General features: G+C 35.6%; 1 protein-coding gene and 1 long non-coding RNA gene across 5 annotated transcripts in view; one reads left to right on the top strand and one right to left on the bottom strand.

Moving 5' to 3' along the window:
- LOC111414883 (discoidin domain-containing receptor 2-like) overlaps nucleotides 1-22,094 on the bottom strand; it is a 154,886-nt gene that overhangs the window by 56,208 nt on the left and 76,584 nt on the right. The gene's annotated exons all lie outside the window — the stretch shown is intronic.
- LOC139428966 (uncharacterized) lies at nucleotides 7,813-8,853 on the top strand. The gene is made up of 3 exons (XR_011639650.1): nucleotides 7,813-7,893; nucleotides 7,947-8,142; nucleotides 8,208-8,853. It is a non-coding gene; the product is annotated as an uncharacterized lncRNA (long non-coding RNA).

Raw genomic sequence — 22,094 nt, 5'->3', positions numbered from 1 at the left:
AAGCTTCGGTTTTAGCTTAAGACGGCTAAATCCGAATATTTCTAGTTTTAGGTTTAGTGTTAGTTGTAATGCTAGTATTAGTTCTAGTTTGAGTTGTTATTCAGCATTACATTGTTATATATTTTTATTGAACTAAAAGTAGAACTAATTAATAAAGAACGCAACGGTGTAGATAACTATTCGAATTTGGGTGCATTAAATTTCTTCATGCAAACAGTTTAAAGTGTAAATTAAAAATTTTTCATATAACGGATACTCCCTTTCCCGTAGGTTTACATTAATTGGAATGACCTAGTACAAGAAACAAGGTAAGAAAGTTCTTTCCTCTTTTACTGTTATTGCGGGAGAACAAAACGGCATGTAATGGGAGCGGTAATTCGCGAAAATCCCGTCGCCAAATCTCCGGAACGAATGGAGATAAAGGAGGAGAGAATCGGCTCGACCGCTGGAAATTAACGATAATAGGAATTCAAATCGGCCAGGCGGGTCAATTAGTAGGGCATCAATTGGTTTAACGCCTCAATATGCGGCCACGCGGAGCCGTGCGGAAATTGTAACCCCGTACAACCGAACCGAAATTGGGATAATCAAATGTGTTTTAAACTAAATCGGGCCGCCCTACTGGCGTACATTTTAAAAATCGCCACGTGTCCAATTAATTGGCTTTAATCACGCCTCGATGAAACTTCATTCGGACAGGTACGCTCCGACTGTTTTATACGATTTAATTGGATTCGTAAAAAAACATTAACTACAAAAAGGATTTCGTTACACTACTCGAACCGTGAGTTTAATTTTCAGTTTGAAAAAGGTTGTTAAATTGTTGCTGGTTTTAGTTACAGCATCAATTTTCTATTTTTAAATGTATTACTGGAATGGATGAGTTCCGAATTTACTTTGTAGCAGGGTATTTCAAATACGCTGCAATTTTATTGCTTTGAATACCTACGTACATTTCAATCATTATTGCACAATAAAATCGTGAATATATTTGGTAATTAATTGTGTTTATGTGATGGTTTTATACGCTCAAGTTTTTAACATAATTATTTTTGAGTTTTATATATTTTTTTTATGTATGTGCGTGATAATTAATAACAAAATCGTTAATCGCGGCTTATTTTTTTGTTCCCTTTGATGAATATAAAAATTATAATAACTGAAATTCATCCGACAAATTTAATTAACACGTCTATCCCTTAGATTAGAACGGATCGTCTCACCCCACTAAAAGTTTCACTTAATTCCATTCGACGGCTTAACGAGTACGATTTTAACCCGTTTTCTGTATACTTTGCAATTTTATCCGCTTTCATCGGAACAGAGAAATAAGGGCAAAGCCGGGTTGGATAGGCATCTTGTGATCAAGGGGTGGGACTTTATAATTACGGACATCAAAGCGACGGGGACGTCCGCTTTTATTTTTATTTGCGCCCGTTCGGTTCTATTTATCTTCCGCTAACAAACTAGGTAAAACGGGGTTGATTACTTACTCAGGAAGTCAAAGTCAAATAATCGGTTGTCCGTTTTTTGTCGAAACTTGATGTTATTCAGCGGAAAACTTTTTTATTGACGCATCACAAATTCTTTCTGTTTAAGTAGAATTGAAAACAAAATTTGTTTCGATGATTTTAGCGCAGAGGTACAAGTTTGTTTCGATTTACTCTGATCGCGTTGTACGCTTTAATCAATTAGTATGGACCCAATTATTTCCACTTGCTAATGTGTCAATTGCAAATCTGGTTTGGTCTACATGTATGTACTTGTCTGCGGTGTGAATGTGTTTCGACAGGTATCAACATTATTCCAACAGTGTTTAATTCACTATACCTAGTAACATACATTTTGAAACTAGGAAAATTGATTGAAATTGAATTTCTGTTTCCAAACTTGTTTTTAAATTTTTTTTCAAAAATATGAACTTTAAAATAGTCTTAAAATAGGATTACTTGTAGAAAATTTGTTCCTGATATTTTATTTATTAAAAATGATTGAGATATAAAAAATCTAAACCAATCTAAACGCGATTGTATATACTTCGCTACATGTCCGACAGTAATAAGGTTGCAAAAAGATAAATCGGTGAAAGTCATAGTCAGAACCTACACTTTAAATATTGATGATTTATAACTATAAATATGTCCCATGTTTCTGCCTTACAAACACTTTCATGCGATAAAATGGAAGAGAACTAAATAGAATACCTCCATTTTCATAAAACTGCCATACAGCATTCTTATATGATCAGAAAAAGAAAAATGACCAGAAAAAGTTACTCATCACACAAAGGTTATTGACACAAGTTTTGAATTTCTATCATCATGTAACACACTCTTTTCCAAATTAAGAGTATTGGTCAATGCAAGCACATAGCAATTGAATCTTACCAGTTACTTTATTGCAGACATCCGCTAACTCATGCGGCAGAAACTTACAGCATAATATGATGAAGATGTATCGTGGGCATATAAATGATAAAATAGGAAAAAGATTATTGTATTATTAAAAAGCAGTATATGACTTGGTTGGTCGATGATGTGAGGGAATTGCTGCCATTTCGTTTTGGGAAAAATCCCTTCTCTGAAAGAGGTGTTGCATATGGCAATGAGCACATCTAGAGACACTTTGGATTAAAGCTTCAAAGAAGAGATTTTATCGGAGCAAGGTTTGTTTCTGTAAATAAGGGAAGATGTGTGGCGTTTTTTCCTATTTGTATTTTTTCTTTTCAGACCACCCCGGAAACTAGACGTTGACGGTGGATGACATCGTTTCGGGATAGATTCCCGCGGTGGGAGTGTTATTATTTCCTAATCTCTTCATAATTGTTTTGCATACGAGACTTCACAGGTTGTGGCTACATCGTTTCCCTACATTTATTGCTCATTTTACTTCTTGTATTAAGATCCGGTAGTCTTCAGAGCATACTACAGTAAATGTACTAAACAAAAAGTTATAAAAATAAGACTGACATGATTACAATAAGATTAAATGTGTATTAAATAACATGGATAAATCGCTTGGAAACTAGGAATGACATTGATTATTCGCATAGTCTGCGAATAATGTGATGCCAACGGAAGATTAAAACATGAAAGTAGAAAGGTTGGTATTTATAAGTCAAAGAAAACTTAACTATTCTGGTGGTATTCATGTAAACCCTACATTTCAGATTCCGTTTTATAGGTTTCATAACTTTTACCCGATGCCGCTGGTGTTCCTTGTAATTTGAAATGAGGTTACATTTAAATGAAGATGTAATCAAAAGTTGAGAGCACCTCATCACAACTTAACTAATTCTGTTAATTGGTAATTTTTTCTGGACTCATATGAAGAATCAAAATGCCAGTAAAAAAATGCCACAGTTGATCAATGACGAAAACTAATAGACCAAAGTTTGCCATGATACGTCTCAGAACTTGCAAAGTTTTCCATATCATTGCCATATTTAAGCTGGAAAGACTTTTACAATCAATGTGAAGAAGCATCCATGGGATCGTCGATATCACAAATCATCGCTAACTTCTATAGCGAGTTGATTGATTTCTGATTGGACTTCAGAAATCAGCCAGGGAACGCAAAATTAGATGACACTTTAATCATAACAAATTCTTGAGGATTTATTAAATCATTTACTCAGGACTAACAATGGATTAGGAAATGCAACAGATACTACCAGCTACAACAGAAGATGTCCGTAATTCGCAATCTTTCCTAAAAGACTTCAGATAGTAATACGCCAATAGATATCAATCTGGCAAATAAAGAATACAAGTAATAAGCGACAGATGTAATAAGTTAACCTTCCTTTACTATTAGTTTAATCTGCCTGTCCTTTGTTTCAGGTATGAACAAAGGAATAGTAAGGCAACTGAAGAAGAACGAGCTTGCAGTGAATTATGGAATGTGAAATTCTGGAGTTTACGACTGTTGTGCAAGTGCGCAACGTACTATGTATGGCAAATCGAACGAAATTTCGAATATATATTCCATAGAGAGAAGTCTAATTCCGTTAGATATAGCTATTTAACCAACCAGTTCAAATTGCAAAAACGGAAGATTACACGGCCCGGAAATTTGTGTTTCAAAATCTCCATCATGGCTGGCGCTGTGTGAGTAGTTGTTCCGTCCTCTTGATACCAACAATGTTGAAAACCCAATTCAGCAACTTCCGTCAGAAAAAAAACACGTTTAACATTTATCCGTTGTTATGGTTACGGTGGTAATCTTTATTACACTACAAATGCCGTACTAAACAGGTATACTTCAAGCGGATGCAATAACTCGTTTTGCATTTCATGTAGATTCTCCGTATCACAAAAACCGCAAAATTTGTTTGTTTACATAACCTCTTAATGGGCTTGATCACTCATTGTGATTTTGGATACGAAAATCTTCTTGCATTAGGTTTAACAAAGCATAAGAGAACGTTACCCTCAACAAGTCGCAATTGGTGAACGATTTCGACTTTGTCCAGAACGTCTGCGATGCTGAATTGTGTACATCGTTGTCTCATCAACGTTTGAGGACTCTCTCGGATGTTTTCGGCCATAGCAGCGATAATTTCGGTCGAACGAGCATCACGGGATCGGCCACTTCTTACGACATCTCTTGTAGTCCCACTTTGCACGAGACACTCACCCAAATACTTAATTGTTTGCGCACATGGTGTAGGACAACGAGGAAAATGACGATGCAATTTGGTGCGTTAAAACATTAGATGTGTATCGCTTCAATACTCGTTGTCAACTATTTTTTTATCTTTCTACAACATAAATGTCAAAGTAAACAGATAATTGACGACTTTTGCTCCATCTAGTCTACTGCATTTACTTTAATTTACTTTATTCGTTTATTATGTAGGAATAATAAGTAAGTGCAGAAACAATTTTTGATTTTTTCTAATTAAGCTCATTTCCGAGATATTTGCTTAAACTCAGGCTATGCAGAGGCCGTCCCAGAAAGAACTGGAATATAGATTTCGTGTCAGCGAACCTACTTTATTTATATTTTGTATATTATCCTTATTGTTTCTATAATTGTTGTTGTGGTAATTGGAATTTTTAGACATCTGTAATAAATTAACTTCTTTTTTGTGGATATTTTTTTAGTTGCATTGTCATTTCTCAAGTGTTAATTGTGGTGCATCTGGCAATTTTGAATATAACGCCCAAACGTTTTCACACTTCGCTTTGTTTTCACTTCTCGAAAATTATGAAAAATTGCTTGGCTTGAGGCACCTTTAGTTCTCCCCAGCATACAGAGCATTTGGCTCGTAGCCAAACCGGCAGTAAACGCACCTCGAGTGACGTGGTGCCCCCAGTGGAGCAGATCGTAAAAAGGGCAGTTTGTTTAGGTGCGCTTTTCTAGGTCAAACTGCCAAAGTTTGGAGTGAATAAATTTTGCATACCGAGGGTACTTGTAGTGCATTTCCCTGACTCTATGGTCAATCAGTTTAAAATGTTTGGCGTAGTAAAGTACGTACTTTTTAAAACTCAATAAGAAAACTAAGTTACTGCTAGGAATTTGTTGAATGAAATTTAGAGATTTAAATGAAAATAGGTGGTGATTTCCATTACAAACGTTAATCTGTATATCGGCGAATTATTAATATATTCATGGGAATCATCTACATAGATGCCGATTATAATCGTGCTGGTTTCATGCATATTCATCGGCACGTTCGGTTCTTAAAAAATTGCAAATTGAAATCGCGCACACCATCGGGCGCTTCGATGGTTCGAGATAGTAAAGTTTTTGTTTGTTGATTTTACATTTTTTGCTTTATTTTGTCATCCGGGGCATGACAAAAAAAGGGGAAACCAACCGGCGCACCGGGTATCTGTAAATATTGTACCTCCAATTTTCACCGGAAGCGAAACTAAAAAGAGCTCCCGCAGTAAAAATGATAAAAAAATAATATAAAAAAATTGGGTATCGGTCATGGACCGTCCGTGTAAACTATCCCCAGCGCTGCGATCGGTCCGCTGCAGCGGAGGCATTAATTGAAGTGAATTCCCCAGGTGCGGCTCGACCAGATCCATTTCAATAATGGGCCGACATCTCCGGTGAGTAACGGACCGGGACCGTAGGGCCGAGGATCCAACTCCCCACGAGCTAACATACCCAAATTAAAACTAACCGATTTTGTGGATTATGAAATTGCTCATCTACCGTCGTTTAATATCCGGAACCGCAGTCACCTGTACGTTTCACATTGACAAATTTCAAAACCTCAATCAATACCCGATTGTACGTTTATTAATCCAAAATCCCAACTAGGTATTAAAAAGCTTAAAACATGCACACTAAATACATATTTATTTATAAATGAAATCAAATTTGTTATAAATTTATAACAAAAACTTTAAATACAGTAAAACCTCGTATGTTTCTGGTTCTAGGTCTAGTGTTAGTTATAGTGCTAGTGTTAGTTCTAGTTTTGGTTGTTATTCAGCTCTAGATTGTAGTATATTTTTATTGATCTAAAAGTAGAACTAACACTAGACCTAGAAAAAAAAACATTCGGGTTAAGCCGTCTTAAGAGACGTACGGCTAAACCCGAATGTTTCTAGTTCTAGGTGTAGTGTTAGTTCTAGTTTTGGTTGTTATTCAGCGCTAGATTGTTGTATATTTTTATTGATCTAGAAGTAGAATTAACACTAGACCTAGAACTAGAAACATTCGGGTTAAGCCGTCTTAAGAGACGCACGGCTAAACCCGAATGTTTCTACTTCTAGGTCTAGTGTTAGTTCTAGTTCTTGTTCAGTGAAAAATATACAACAATTCAACGCTGAATAACAACTAAAACTAGAAGCAACCCTTGCATTAGAACTAACACTAGACCTAGAACTAGAATCATTCGGGTTTAGCCGTCTTTAGAGACGTGCGGCTAAACCCGAATGTTTCTAGTTCTAGGTCTAGTGTTAGTTCTAGTTTTAGTTGTCATTCAGCTTTAGGTTGTTGTATATTTTTCATTGGTCTAAAACTAGACTAACACTAGACCTAGAACTAGAAACAGTCGGGATTAGCCCCACGTCTGTTAAGACGGCTAAACCCTAATGATTCTAGTTCTAGGTCTAGTGTTAGTTCTAGTTCTTGTTCAGTGAAAAATATACAACAATCCAACGCTGAATAACAACTAAAACTAGAAGCAACCCTTGCATTAGAACTAACACTAGACCTAGAACTAGAAACATTCGGGTTTAGCCGCACGTCTCTAAAGACGGCTAAACCCGAATGATTCTAGTTCTAGGTCTAGTGTTAGTTCTAGTTGTCATTCAGCTTTAGGTTGTTGTATATTTTTCATTGGTCTAAAACTAGACTAATACTAGACCTAGAACTAGAAACATTCAGGTTTAGCCGCACGTCTCTAAAGACAGCTAAACCCGAATGATTCTAGTTCTAGGTCTAGTGTTAGTTCTAGTTTTAGTTGTCATTCAGTTTTAAGTTGTTGTATATTTTTCATTGGTCTAAAACTAGACCAATGATAATGAAATAAAAGGTGTATTTTACGATGATGATTGTTTATTTATTTGTTTCGGTGCGACAATTGTTTCGACCAATATGGTCTTCTTCTTAGGCACGACTAAAAAATTATAAAAATTCTATTTTATGTGGTGTACATTAAGGAAAAACGCAAGGTATAATTACCGTCAAAAGAGAGATTAGATGTTGAGACGGAGAATTAATGAACCCCCACTCCCACCCCCATTTCTTTATACTTTGATCAAAGTCACCTTACAACGTACAGTCGGTCTTTTGCGCTTCATGGAAAAGTACCTTTTCACTTTTTTAATTTTTTCATAGTTTCTTCATAATTTTTATTATTTTTTCATTTAACAGTTTTTCTTTTTGTTTTATTAATTTGTTTGTTTCTTTTTACGATGATCCTTGGTAAGATGTTTCAAGATTTACTTTTACTTGAAATTTAACCTCTTATTTTACAGTTTAAAACTCATAACCTCACTTTTCAACGTGTCTTCAAATTTTCATTTTACAAACTTTAATATAAACAACGTTTCTGTTCCGATTCGAGAAAATGTATTACTTAAAATGTACACAACCCTTTTGCGGCTGTTTTTGTAAACCAATTACTGAATCAACATTAATTCTCCGTCTCAACATCTAATCTCCCTTTTGACAGTGATTATACCTTGCGTTTTTCCTTAATGTACACCTCATAAAATAGAATTTTTATAATTTTTTAGTCGTGCCTAAGAAGAAGACCATATTGGTCGAAACAATTGTCGCACCGAAACAAATAAATAAACAATCATCATCGTAAAATACAAATTTTATTTCATTATCCACACTACGATGAAACTGGAATCTCAGATCGCTAAATAGACCAATGATGTCTAAGGACGAACGGCTAAACCCGAAACTTTCTAGTTCTAGGTCTAGTGTTAGTCTAGTTTTAGTTGTCACTCAGTGCTAGATTGATGTATATTTTTATTGATCTAGAAGTAGAACTAACACTAGACCTAGAACTAGATACATTCGGGTTTCTCCGTCTTAACAGATATATTTTTTGAAAGTATTGCTGCAAAGGTTAAACGCTTTACGCCGTATTATAGAAACATTGCAGAAAGTAGGATCTTTAATTTGGTATAAGATATGGAATTAGAGCAAATTTCAATAACCAATCAACCTTCAAACGTAACTTCTCAGTTTCAACAACAACAACCAACTACTAGCAACAATTACACTTTTCACACCCGAACTGCTCCAGCGTCTACGCCCTCCCTGCTACTTCAAATTCAACAGCTGCTTTATACATAGAATAATTTTATGATCATGCAAATATTAAATAACACAATTTTTTTTTGTATTATTGCCATAATAAATAAACAACTTACCTTAAACAAACACATAGTTTTTGTTTTGCTGTTATCGCCTCCCTGAATGTTGTTCTTTGTTTTATTATCACCAATCATTGAGCCAATGATTAACAGTAATTCGTGGAATTTATATTTTGACATCCGGAAATACTCAAAAAATTTGTTTAATTTTAGTTGTTACTCAGTGCTAGATTGTTGTATACTTTCATTGATCTAAAAGTAGAACTAACACTAGATCTAGAACTAGATACATTCGGGTTTAGCCATCTTAAGAGATGCAGGGCTAAACCTGTATGTTTGTAGTTCGAAGTCTAGTATTAGTTCTAATGCTAGTGTCAGTTCTAGTTTTAGTTGTTATTTAATGTTGGATTGTTGTATGTTTTTATTGCTCTAAAAGTAGAACCAACACTAGACCGAGATAGATATTTGTAGTTCTAAATTTAGTGTTAGTTCTACTTTATCAGAATAAAGTAACTATAAATAATAAATTTAAATATGTTATAATAAAAAGATAAAGTTAATATAAGGTAATATCCCTGTCAGGTTTATAATAAAATATTGTTACGTCGCTCGTTTAATTGCATGACCTGATATTTAATCAGTCTGTCGCTTCTGAGGGCTCCATTTTATAATTAAATGGCCCTCCCTTAGGGAAACGACTTCATAATTTCGTGAAGTGGTTACACTTTGTGGGCTCTAGCAATCTAGTTAATTTGTTGATAGTAAAAAAACTCAAGATTACCCTATAGATTTATATTTCAACATTTAATTCTTAACCTATTCTAAATTTTCATTTTGCTTTTGGAAATATAAAAATGTTCATTACTCTAATTTTCTTTGAAATCCTTTTATGAACTCTCTTTTCTCCGGAGACGGTAGAAATAAATTTGTAATCGTTAGAACGAATTCATAGCGTAGTTACATAATTCAGGTTGCTTTGTGACTTCGGCAGTCTCGAGGTCTTTACGGCTCCGCACAAAACCGTCGGGGTTAAAATTTTTAAAACGAGGCAAACAGAAGGCCGAACGTGTCGTGACGTCTACAGCATCGGACGGTTCTCCTTCACAGAAAAGGTTTGCGATCTCAAGGCTGGTTGCTGCAGTCGACTACTCGTAACTCTTGCAGGTTTACGGAGTGCTCCAAACACTTGATGGCCAAATAAAACCGCTCGCAATTGGCCTAAGGCGACCTGACCTTACTACCCACTATTTCATGCCCGTCTACGATAAAATTTGATCGTGCCCGGTCCTCGAGTTTCGTAATTTTACTACTGCGACGCGCGATCAATAAACACCGTTGTGTCGTACGTAAAAACGGAATTGCTCTTGAATTATCCAGAGGGCAACCAACGTACGTGACATTCGCCTTAATGTTCGGATCTTGAAATATTAGTCACGTTTCGAACACCAACGTTCACATATGCACTAACCTCTACAGCCAAAGAAACACCTAATATAGCAACAACAAAAAGTTAAATTAAACTTTTCTTTGCGCCAAATTCCTTATTTTAGGTGAGAAATAAAAACGATTTTATCAAGGGAAATAAGTCTAAGAATGGTGATAAGAAGTGCTTGGTTTATGTGTTTGTGTCTTAAAACAACGTGTAGCAAATCTTTCAAATAGCTTTTAATAAAGCTACTTCTTAAGGCAGTAATGATGATTATTTTAATTTCTCGACATTGCCTTTTTTAAAGTGTTTTGCAAACCAGCCAGTAAACCTAGAGAGGTTCTTTGAAAGGATACAACGATTTTGGTGAAAGAATAATTTTATAAGTGGCTACGTATTCATATAATTTAGGAAAATAATGTTGACTGCCATCCTTCATGATTTTTCTTATCCACAACTTTAGATTTTTCTGTAAAGTCGCAAAGGAATCCAAACGTTTCAAAATCTCCATGTTAGTTGTAGAGATAAATTCAAGGTCAGAGAAGTTTAACAAATAAGTTTAGGTGTCTGGGATATATCCCATCATGAATCGTGTTAATATCGCAAGTCTGGGTCACAGTTTCCATATCCATGTGTTGCATCTTGACATATCAAGCTCCATGTCTATGACAAGTCTTAACACGTAACCCTATTTGAGACCTCATCGAATTTGATGGAGGTGCTTCCCTATGGATGACGTTAGAGGCTCATATAGCATGTAGATTGCAGATTTGCAATCCTCCATAGGTACCCGATATTGGTCAAATTCTAACAGCACTGTTTTGATTGCTTACTTCTAGTGAATTAAAGCTACAATTTCAAAATGCCAAAGATTTTGAAATTACATTTTGTTTATTCAAGTTAATCCGTATAATAACAGCTTTTTTCTGTGGCATATGATTTTATGTCACAAAATGTAATGACAGAATATGATGTTATTGTAAGCGTTAAACTAAAAACGATTGTTTCTATTTTTCACTACATCGTGAGTTAGAATTAGCTGTAGGTAAAACCCTTGGTTGTTTTGGTCTATATTGGGCACATCTCACATAGATTAGAACTGAAAAAGTCTGAAAACACATTTGAACTGCTTTCTTTACTCTAATTAAAATTTAGTATTAGCAACGACACCATCTAGAAAATATTTTTTTGGCAACTGTTAGCGTTGAATAATAATAATAAAATACAGAAATTGTAAAACGTAATAAAGTTAAAAATGCATAGTTTCATTTGTTTATTTGCACGTTACATATTTTCCAGTCTGTATACAGGGGATCGAAGTCTTTTACAACCTAATCAAAATTGTTTACCCTGCACCTATTTTTCCCCTGTTTCGCTTAAAAAATTCCAGGTGAGAGTTCGAAAACATGGACTTTCAAAAACATTCGACAACCAATTTTTTCATACGCTTTGATCAACTTGTTTAATTTGTTGGATTAATAGTTTCCCAAAATCCAATAACTACGGTCACAAAGCCATGTTATGCACATTTTAGGCTTTTATTATGAATTCCAAGGAAATCAGTATTTTAGATTAATTATCACCATTAACCGCAAAATCTTTTCAAAAATAGTCTATTAAAATGTGGAGAGCTTTTGAAATTGTTTCATTAAACCAAACTTAATGTACACATACTTTTCCCGGATCTATCAAAGGCTTCCATTTTACATTGTATTCTCCTATCATTGTATCTCCTCTCTGTTAAAATCGGTGCCCTTGAGCCATTCTCTGTTCGTGTAAGGGAGATCTGTTAAAAGGTCTTCAAGTGTGCATGTTATTGACGGCGACGTTTTTGAGTCGCTCATATTTTTTAAAATCTGTTCTCTTTGATTATCGATTTCTTTTTCTTCAGTTAATCTTAGTAATAATTTTAAAATAAGCTGTTTCTTTTTCCCTAACATTTTTTCATTTGCCACTTCTTATAAATCGGGTTTCAATGCGGACATGACAATTTTGTATTTCAATATATAACAGAATAATTGAGATATGGTGTCGAGATTTATTCTAGGGGTCAATTTGATATCGTTCATGACTACAACGAGGACGTTTACAGTGAACGATTTTTTGCACCCAATTTTGCACCACTCTTTCACACACATCGGCCGGATTATTGGCAATTTAGCGTTCTATATTGTCCCAGAGCTCCTTTAATGTTGTTAGCTTATTGGCAAAACTAACGACTTAACATAATCCTAAAAAAACATTTAATGGCGTTAAATTGCATGAACGAGGTGGCCATTCGAACGAACCATTTCTCGACATTAGATAGTTACCAAACTTCTTCTAGAGATTAATTCTTTGACCAGAATGTGGCAGCATTGCGTTAGAACCACATACCACTGAATATGAATAACAAGTCCTTCCAATTTTAGTCAGAAATAGTTTTCCAATATTTCACGAGAGCGAACTCGATGGACATCATGGACAACATGGTGAAAAAATATGGTCCAATTACAGCTAAAATATGAAATCTATTATGGTCACTTTTTGTAATGGAGATTTCTCAAGCACAGTTTGTTGCTGTTCAATAATGCCTATTTTGCTTATTCACAAAGCCATTAGGTTAAATATGAGATTCATCGCTGTAGATGATTTTTCGATGAAATTTAGGATTTTGTTCAAACTTTTGCAGAATATAGGAAAATATAAGACAGCTTTCGTATAAACTGGCTTTGAAGTTATAGGTCTACGTAAATAACGGGAAAGAAGTAATAGTTCCACACCGACTCTAATGGAGAAACAACACGGAAAAATAGCGTCTAAAAAATAGATCAGAGGGAAAATGTTACAAAATATAGAAAGCTGAGAAAGCATGGAGACAGATGGAAGATTCAATAAAAAAATTAATGAGGTTTAAACCTAGAACCGCGTTGTGTAAGGATAAAGATGGGAATCTTGTGTAGGATACCAACTTAATATCAAACAGATGAATCCCAGTATTTTGATCAGCTGCTGAACTTAAATATAAATGCTGACATGTCCGCGAGAATGGAATAACTACAGCAAATTGTAAGAACTTATACAGCATTGGTAGGCTCAGCAAATAGCTATATCTCATGCTAATAACTACCTCGATGCGTATCATTCAACATGTAACAGCACTGAAAATTTCAAAGTGGTGCGAATGTTTACGTATCTTGGTTCTAGTGTGAACTCGAAGAATAACTGCAGTGCAAAACTGAAAAGATGGGTTGTGTTTGGTAACGAGTGCTATAATATGTTTAGCCGTCGCATATACCATATGGTTTCATTTTATCATAAGTTCCTGTTGCTTAAATGTCCATCTTATTTGTATGATAAGATGACATTCCGCACTGATGTCCATAGCTTAAATGTTCGAAGCAAGGCTATTGTCACACCACCGCTACATGTTACTACATTATTTGAGAGATCATTCTCTTACAACTTACCTAAATTTTATAATAGCTTACCCCAATCATTGAAAATGTTGAGCTTGTCGTTCTTTAAAGTAAAGATCAAAAAATTTGTATATGGAGAACAATGTAGACAAGACAATTACTAAACGAGGCGGCGACTCCTTTTATGTCTAACACATTTATGTCTATAGAGAACGTCTATAGATTGATGTTTGAAAATCCCTTTGTCAAATATTTTTCAGAACATTTTCTCACTTTTTCCGTTTGCAAAACTAGAACTGAAGGATCATTTCACTAATATTCAAGTTCTCCTAGTTGCTCCTTGCAAGAACTGGTGCTTGATGGTCATTCGCTAATTCAGCAATTGTTGTTTTCGTTTAAACAAAGAAATGGAAGATTTATAACCAACTCGACGACTTACACTGGGAAAGAAGAAATGAGCCGGTCTACTACGCAAGACAAATATTTGATACCTACTTGCATGTTATGAAGACTGCTTTTCTTGTTTAATTACTCAGAAAATCCTCGGTGGATCTCGTTCGTAGGAGAATTACTCTGTCATTCAAATGTAATGAAAACGCCACAATCAGATTTTTCGCAGAAATAAAATTTTATTGCAGAATACAATTAATTGTTTCGATTTTACTTACAATTAGTGTAAGTGCAATTTGGATTTTATACCTTTTTATCTTTTTTCTTTATCTAATAACCGTTAGATCTTTTTATATGCGTACTTCTGAGAGAAGCTCTGAGAAGCAAGATTAAAGCATATTTTTAAAACCATGTCAAAACTATTAACTGTTGTTCAAAATAAATTATTTTACTTTTATTACTTTTAGTTACTTTTACATTTATTAAAAATATAATAACATGGAAAAGAGAACTTTAATTAACACTATTAACAAGCTTGTCATTTACAAATGCAATTCAGATATTGGAAATTGTAATCTGTTTCATTTTAACGAAGTCGTCCGAAATTATCATTTTTTTTACACAATTTAGTTTGGAAACGGGAGCAATGTTTTTTTCAATACGCAATCGTAATAATATCCAGTTCAACACACGTAAATTCTGTCATTTTCAGGTACACCGAAATTGAAATTCGAGTAGACGTACGCAAAATTCACCGCATAAAAAATAAATATTGATGTATTCTACCGATATCTACATAACACGGCAATTGAAATGTCAAGTTATCAAAAACCTTTTGTATAATAAAACCTGTATTTATTATCTATAGTAAACACATCGTTTGTGATTATTTGTGCTATATAGTCTAAATATTCAATCTTTTGTAATCCTAATTCGATCCATTTCGATTTTGAATCTTTCTACTAGAACGAATTTAATGTGAAAAGAAAATTACTCTGATAATTCTCGTCTAAAACCTAACGAGCGACTATCGAAACTACGTTAATTAAAGTAATTGATCTAAGAAATTAGCTCCCCTGATTTGCAACGGAGTTACCGTAATTAGTGAGTTTCACCTGACATCGTCGTCGTCCACCGGTGGAAGAACTAATATGCGGAGATCAGAAGAGAAACGCCCTGGAGGCAAGGAGCCAGTTGGTTAGGTAAACACCTGAGAGAACGTATTTACCTTTGCGGCGTTGGATGAGTTGAATTGTAGAGTGTTCTAATTAAACGATAAGACAAACACAGGGAATTGTACGCTTGGAATGGCACAGTCAGACAGTTTCTAACAACAGTTCAACTGTGTTCATTAACCATTAAATAACTTTACTTCTGAAAATTTTGTTACACGATCAATCATCAATCAGTTAAAATAGATATGTTTATGAAGAAAATTAAAGTAAAGTCGGAAAAAGAATTTAATAATAGGTGGTTTCATCGATCAGAGTGTTAAATGGCACATAACCTAGTTCGTAAAGTTTAACGTTCAAGTTTTACCGTAGCCTGAAGTAACTTTAACTGTTTAATAAATTAGATAGAGCGGGTTAAGTGGGAAAATCTGCGGAGAGAGCAAGTAAAAGGGGGACAGAGTCCGTTTTGGCGTTAATATCCGAGTACGCGAATGCAGCTGGGGGTCGGAAGAGGCGCTTGCTACGGTGGAAACGCGGAAAACGGACACCGAAGAATGGTGCTGGAGGCGGGGCGAAACTGTCGCGAAGTTTTTCAATTTCCCGGGGCGATGAAGAGCAATAAATCGTTCCTTTCATCGCGAACAGCGCAAACAATTATTGGACGCTATGCAAGCGCGCGATTGATCCCCGGAAAGTATTCGAGAACTAATTGAGGAATTTAATCAGCGACAAACCGTGATTGCACGCTTTCATACGGCTAGACATATCGCTCTTGCCGTCTGACGCACCATTTCAGGAATGAATCACTTCGGAATTCCATTGCTTATAGGCCCAAATCGCCGCAAATTTTTTTTCTTCGGAATCTGCCTTTGGCATCCGGTTATTGCTTTTGGGATTCATGTAATCCACAAAAGGAAAAGAATCGCTACTTTGTGCCTGACGATAACAGGCAATTTATAGTTTGTCGATTCGCCTCTGCTTTCTTTGTGTAATTAGTTGTCATCGCTAACACAGACTTTTATTAAAAACCCAGACCTCTATTTTATTTCATCCAGACAGTTTTAATAACAGCTACGATATGAAACAAACCATAAATACAAAGAGCAGTTTTCTTTGTTCTTTATTAACTATTTATAATTGAAATTTCATTTTCTAACTTACAACTTTCTCATACCCAATGTTGATTTAATGTTGCTTAAAATTTATTGTTAAACTATCATTCCAGATAACTCAACATTTAAAAATGTGAATATTTACAACAGCACTACCCCTAATTACTAACTCAGCATACTGTTAATGACAATAGTAGTCTGTAAGATAGATCATTTAGCCTGATAACTAGGAAAAGCTTTTAACGTGCCATAACTTTAAATTTACCGAGTAAAAAGCGTATGCTCAGAGATCCGGTCTCGTCACAGGCTTCTCTTTATACCCCTTCTGTTTAATGGGTTGTCGGGCAAAATGGAAATTTCCTGCTCACCTACGCGCACTTGTACGAACAAGTACGCACACAAACTCGCCCCTGCTTAAAACCAAGCTCACGGAACCCTTGATTAGCGACGGCTTTACAATTGCGGATATGTGGAAATGTAGCTCTCCAAGAGTCGGTGGCACCGTCGGTATCACGTCGTCACCCGTATTTTGAATGAACCTGTTATTTTCGCTTTTCAATGCTTCTTCAACACTTACGGTGCTTTTTCGCGTTTAAAACTGGCGGGGCGTGAATTCCCGAACGAGCTGTTCCATTTTTTTTATCTCTGAACGCGTCTATTCAAATTTGAAACGAGGGATTAAACGTTAAATGGAATTAAGCACTTTTTACGGCCGACGTATGCCATAAATAATAAAAAATCCATATGAATTGTATTGTTATCAAAGTAACTGACAGTGAAACTGTTATTTAGCATTCATAAATTTAAATTTTAAAATTAAATTTTATTTTGATTGTACACACCTTATTCCCCTTTTATCAACAATAACTTTTAATGGAATACAAAACGGAAATGAGAATTTGCGATCCGGTTTCACTTGGGCCATAGCTCCAGTCCTCTTAATCCCGTAATTTTCCGAGAACGTTCGAGATGCAGATAAGGGCCGTAGTTATCCGGCGCAGGAAATGAAAATTCGAAGGTGTTTCTGCCCTAAATATAATTTGAGTATCAACCTGCAACAAAGGGGCCCGCGGCCGAGGATGGGGAAACTAGCTAGGCTATTGATTCTCAAAGGATTCTCTAAAGGTCTACCGCTATAATTTTGAATATTAATACGTTCCCTCCGAGGACCGCGCTCGACGGAAAGCTTCTTGTGCGATAAGTTTCGCCTCAGGTTTTGGGAGAAGATTAATGAATGGTCCCGTCTTAGAGCGAGATAAGGTACGTGACAGCGTCGAGAGAGTGACAGCTCTTGCGGGAGAAAAGGGATAAGGTCCGGCGTCTCAGCCCCTGTAGAGAACTTGAACGGAGGCGACGACAACAAATTTGAGATAATCCCTTGCTGCTCCGAAGAGTCAAGCTTCCATAATCAACGTTAAACACTCAATAGAGGCAGAAAAGAGATAAGAATTACAAGAAAATATCTCACTTATATTTTACTTTAAAAAAAAAATAAGTTTTAGTAGATTGAAAAATTTTTAAACGACTTCAAAGAGATACCTGCACAAAGAAAAATCAATTAATTGTCCCCCAAAAAGGTACCTAGTGGAAGTATTTGAAATGGTAGTTTGTAAATACAACCAGTTCCCATCGAAGGTAGACAATTTACGAGCAAAAATTGAGGTTGGTCCACTATGACACGCGAACCGGTAATGTAAACTGAAGTGGCCGACAGAAACAAGCAAAGGGGGACGTAAAAAGTCACAAAGCAATCGTACGTCGAGGGCATTTTCGAGTGTAATAAAGGTAATGGTTTTCGCAAGAGCGGTCCCTATCTTGTAAAAATCGAACGGGTCCGGTGGAGCGTGCCTAAGCGACGGGAAAATGAACGGACAGAGAGGAACCAGTCGAGAGGAAAATGGAATTCCTTTAAAAACCGATGCTTCGGGGTACAAATAAAGCACGCTACTCAGTCGGGACATCACGACGCCCGAACGGCCCGTTTGGACAGCATCGCGACGCCCCAGCAAAACCGACGTCTACCGTTTTCCACGACAAGAACACATGCGGCGGTTCGCGGACGTGCGATAAATTGGATAAAGCGCGTGTCTTCGACAATCACAAAAATTCCATTTTTATTTCATGTTGGTCCTTCAGGAAACTTTAATAATTCTTCTCGCGGTATCGCAAAACCGCCTTCCCGACACTGATGCAATATAAATAAGACTGAGTGTTTGGGTTCGTCGAGACTCCCAAAGTAATCAAACTCCTGGAAGGGATTTTCTTGGTAAAACTTCCCAACCATGATCTTCAACCGAATCAGACAAAGTATCGTTGAAAATGTTTCCTTTAAACTTAACAACGGTACAATTTAAAAATTATAGTATTTTAATTCATCATAATTAATATATTTGAAGAGTATTCGTAAACAATGTTGTTGATGCAGGTAATCGAAGTTAATGGCAAAAGGATCGGATTATCGTACTAAGTAATATCGCCAACTAATCATAAACCCAAATTCAATACAAAAAAATAGACAAATATGTATATACAATTTTACCACAACGTAATCGATATTGAAAATACAGTTACTCTAGGTCGGAAAGATAAGGAATTGTTGGATCGAGTTGGGAAATCATGCGATGGTAAAAGTTGAAAAGGTACTAAACAAACACATCGGAGCTTCCTAACTCTGAAACCTTCCCAGATCAAATAAAATAAAAATAGCGAATATTATTCTGAAATGTAATGAATCTGTTATTCAGTACTTTTTCTTTAGTTTGTTTTATTGAGAATAAAACGAAAAATCTATATACATTGCATAAGCATAATCAATGTCAGCCTAAATTAGGCTAATATTAAATTAAATTAATTTAATATTAGGTGAGTGACGGCGAAAGAGTTGAGATTAACAAGGAAGGATGAAGTACCAAATTCAATGGATTGTATTTTAGCAGTATTAAATTTAAAACCGTGTTAGAAAGCTTGCTATACAGACGTATCATAGCATTCGAAAAGTTATGCAAAGTTGCAGTAGTATATATTTGTTTTACTCAGCGAACAAACACTGGTTACACGATGTGCTAGTCCCAGTACATTGCTTTGGGAAACATTACTTTTGACATTTCAAACCAGAAGATATTGAATGATCAATAATTTCAGACGTGCTAATGAAAACGATGAGAATAAAACAAGCGTTGGTAGATACTAGATTTCATTAGGAGTACAATTACTTACAATTAGTCACATAATTAAGTATCAAAGGAGATTCAGTCAAAAGATATATCATGGTATAGAAATCAATAGCAATATAACCAGAGAGTGATTTAATCAACGTCCAAGGTGTAGCACCAGAAAGTTTTATAGTAATAGAATCTGTCTGCATATTTACATCATTGATTACAACAGTTACGTTCGCAATTTGAACGTGAATAATGTCACGAATGTGTTCGTTTGTAGAATTGAAGCCCTACACAAGACATCTTATCTGAACCCTGTCAAGGTATACGTGGGTGTCCCACTTTCCGTCGCTTAAGTGTAAAATAATTTATTAGAGGAGAATGTACCACGTAAACTATAATTAACAATTTTAACCTATCCATTAAATAAATCTCTCGTTTGAACTTACGAGCATTCCTTAGACTGCAATTAGAAAGAGATAAGTTATAAGCGAGGAGAGCTTAAGCCAGGTTTCAATAACAATGATAATATCAAAAATATTTGACTCGAATGTAACAAGATATTGTCAAAATGGACAATATCTTGTTTACTCTGCATCACATGTATTGATTTGACAAAGACATATAAGATGGTTAAATTCACGAATAAGATTAGTTCAAGGCATCCCATTAAAGTTTTACTAAAAAGTGGGAACAATCAAGTAAACAAGTAAATCATGGTAAAGAATTGGATGACCAACTGAATTTAGCATCAGGCTGTTGATGAAAGGTACTGACAAACGGCCAACTCTTAATATTATTCTTCCTCACCACCAGAGGCAACCCAACCACAATACAAAGTAATGAACATAATCGATGTACTCCACCAATAAATAGCAGGACCATTGTTTCTAATGCAACCTGCGGCTTACCAACACTGTTATCAAAACCAACCTCCAATGAAACAACACTACCAACCTCACCAACAAGAAAATACCCTGGTGGAAACATAAACAGTTATTGGAGTTTAAATGATAAGACATTTAGATTTGTAGAAAAGGACTCCATCACAGAACGGAAACTTATGAAATAAAATCAGCACTCTCAGACTTTGGAAACTAAACAGTAAATATACATAATATAAAGTACAGCATCAAAAAAAAAGTTTACCTACGTTAGGTTGGATTACTATGTAGTTAATGTAACCGTTTCTATTATCATGTGCTTCAAAGTAAAACAGAGAAAGGGGTAGACCTCGCTGCATATGTCACCTGGTCATTGTGGTCATGGATCGAGATGGTGCACAATTATAGTCAAAAACGACATATGCCTTTGAAATAATAATAAATTGAATGTAATGTGGCTAAAGGTAGCAGCGGAAAAGACCAAGATGCTTCTGCAATGAGAACAAAAGTAAAGGGTCTTTGCGTTAAGGTTATTGGCACTAGGATATGAAGTGATTCAAAACTCAATTACGGTTGCCATTTCCCATTTTCTTGATGTAAGAAGTGAGTTTGGCGAGAAGGATGACGAGATGTCTGTAAAGGCAAATACAATAAGGTTGATACTTAGAGAGTACTGAGAATAAATGGAGTGTATACTAGGTGGCGCAAAAATCATCACCCTATCGCAAGATGCTATAATTTTTGCAAATGGCGGCAAATGTCCACTCTGCTGTGACATTTGTCAACAAGACATGGATCTCTATACTCCTGTAAGAGAGCAGCCGTTCTGTTGAGAATATCGCAGCTGTGGCTGAAGATGTCGCAGAGGACCCCGAAGTATTCTCCTTCCTCAATTTGGATGAATTGGGACAATTGGGGGTGGTTCGAATAAGATGGTATACGTTTGTTATACGCTGCTCTAAAATCGAAAGAAAACAATGAACAAGCATATAACATAGAAAGACTTGGAAACGATACACTACATACCAAAAGATCTACACCGTAATGCATGAGATGTCAAGCTCATCAAATTCTATTGCGGCAAGTGAATAAAAAGATTTTACTGGCGACTCAAGACACAATCAAAATAAATGTTCTAACTGCCGAGGATTTAACAGCATTTAACAAACTATAGACGACGCGAAGTCACAAAGTATTGAGACAGGGATATACAAAGATGGCAATCCTCGTCTACAGAATGATAAGAGGCAAGACAAACTGAGATTACCCTTAGTCGAACGAAGAAGAAGAAGACTACCATCGCCAGTAAATTAGCTTAATCGCAATACAATCTAAATACAAGACAGCTATCTAGTACGCTAGTGGCCTCAAACAACACTCTACAGAACTCCTTTGCGCAGATTACAGAACTGTATTTTTCGGTTAACAATGGTATAACCAAGCTCTTTTTCCATCCTTTTAAAACTGGTGAGCTGTGGTCTTAATTATTCCAAGCTGACTTTGTTTGGTATAGTGTTGTTTGATAGAGTCTTCTTAGGTACAGGTCGCGTTTCAGTTCCTCGCTTTAAATACCTCCAAAGAGACATAGACTTTGGAATTGTAGTTGCATCAGAAGAAAAAGATTAATGTGATTATCTTACAAGAAAATATGGTGGTGTTGAAAGTTGCTACATTAATTCCATAGAAAATCCACCATCCGTACGAGAACTAGTAAAAGGTGCAGATATTGTTATTTAGATCCTCCCAGGTTCCA

The sequence above is a fragment of the Onthophagus taurus genome, chromosome 1 (genome assembly GCF_036711975.1).
Source record: "Onthophagus taurus isolate NC chromosome 1, IU_Otau_3.0, whole genome shotgun sequence".
In the NCBI taxonomy this organism is placed as follows: domain Eukaryota; kingdom Metazoa; phylum Arthropoda; class Insecta; order Coleoptera; family Scarabaeidae; genus Onthophagus; species Onthophagus taurus.
This window is presented reverse-complemented; position numbering and strand designations above follow the sequence as displayed.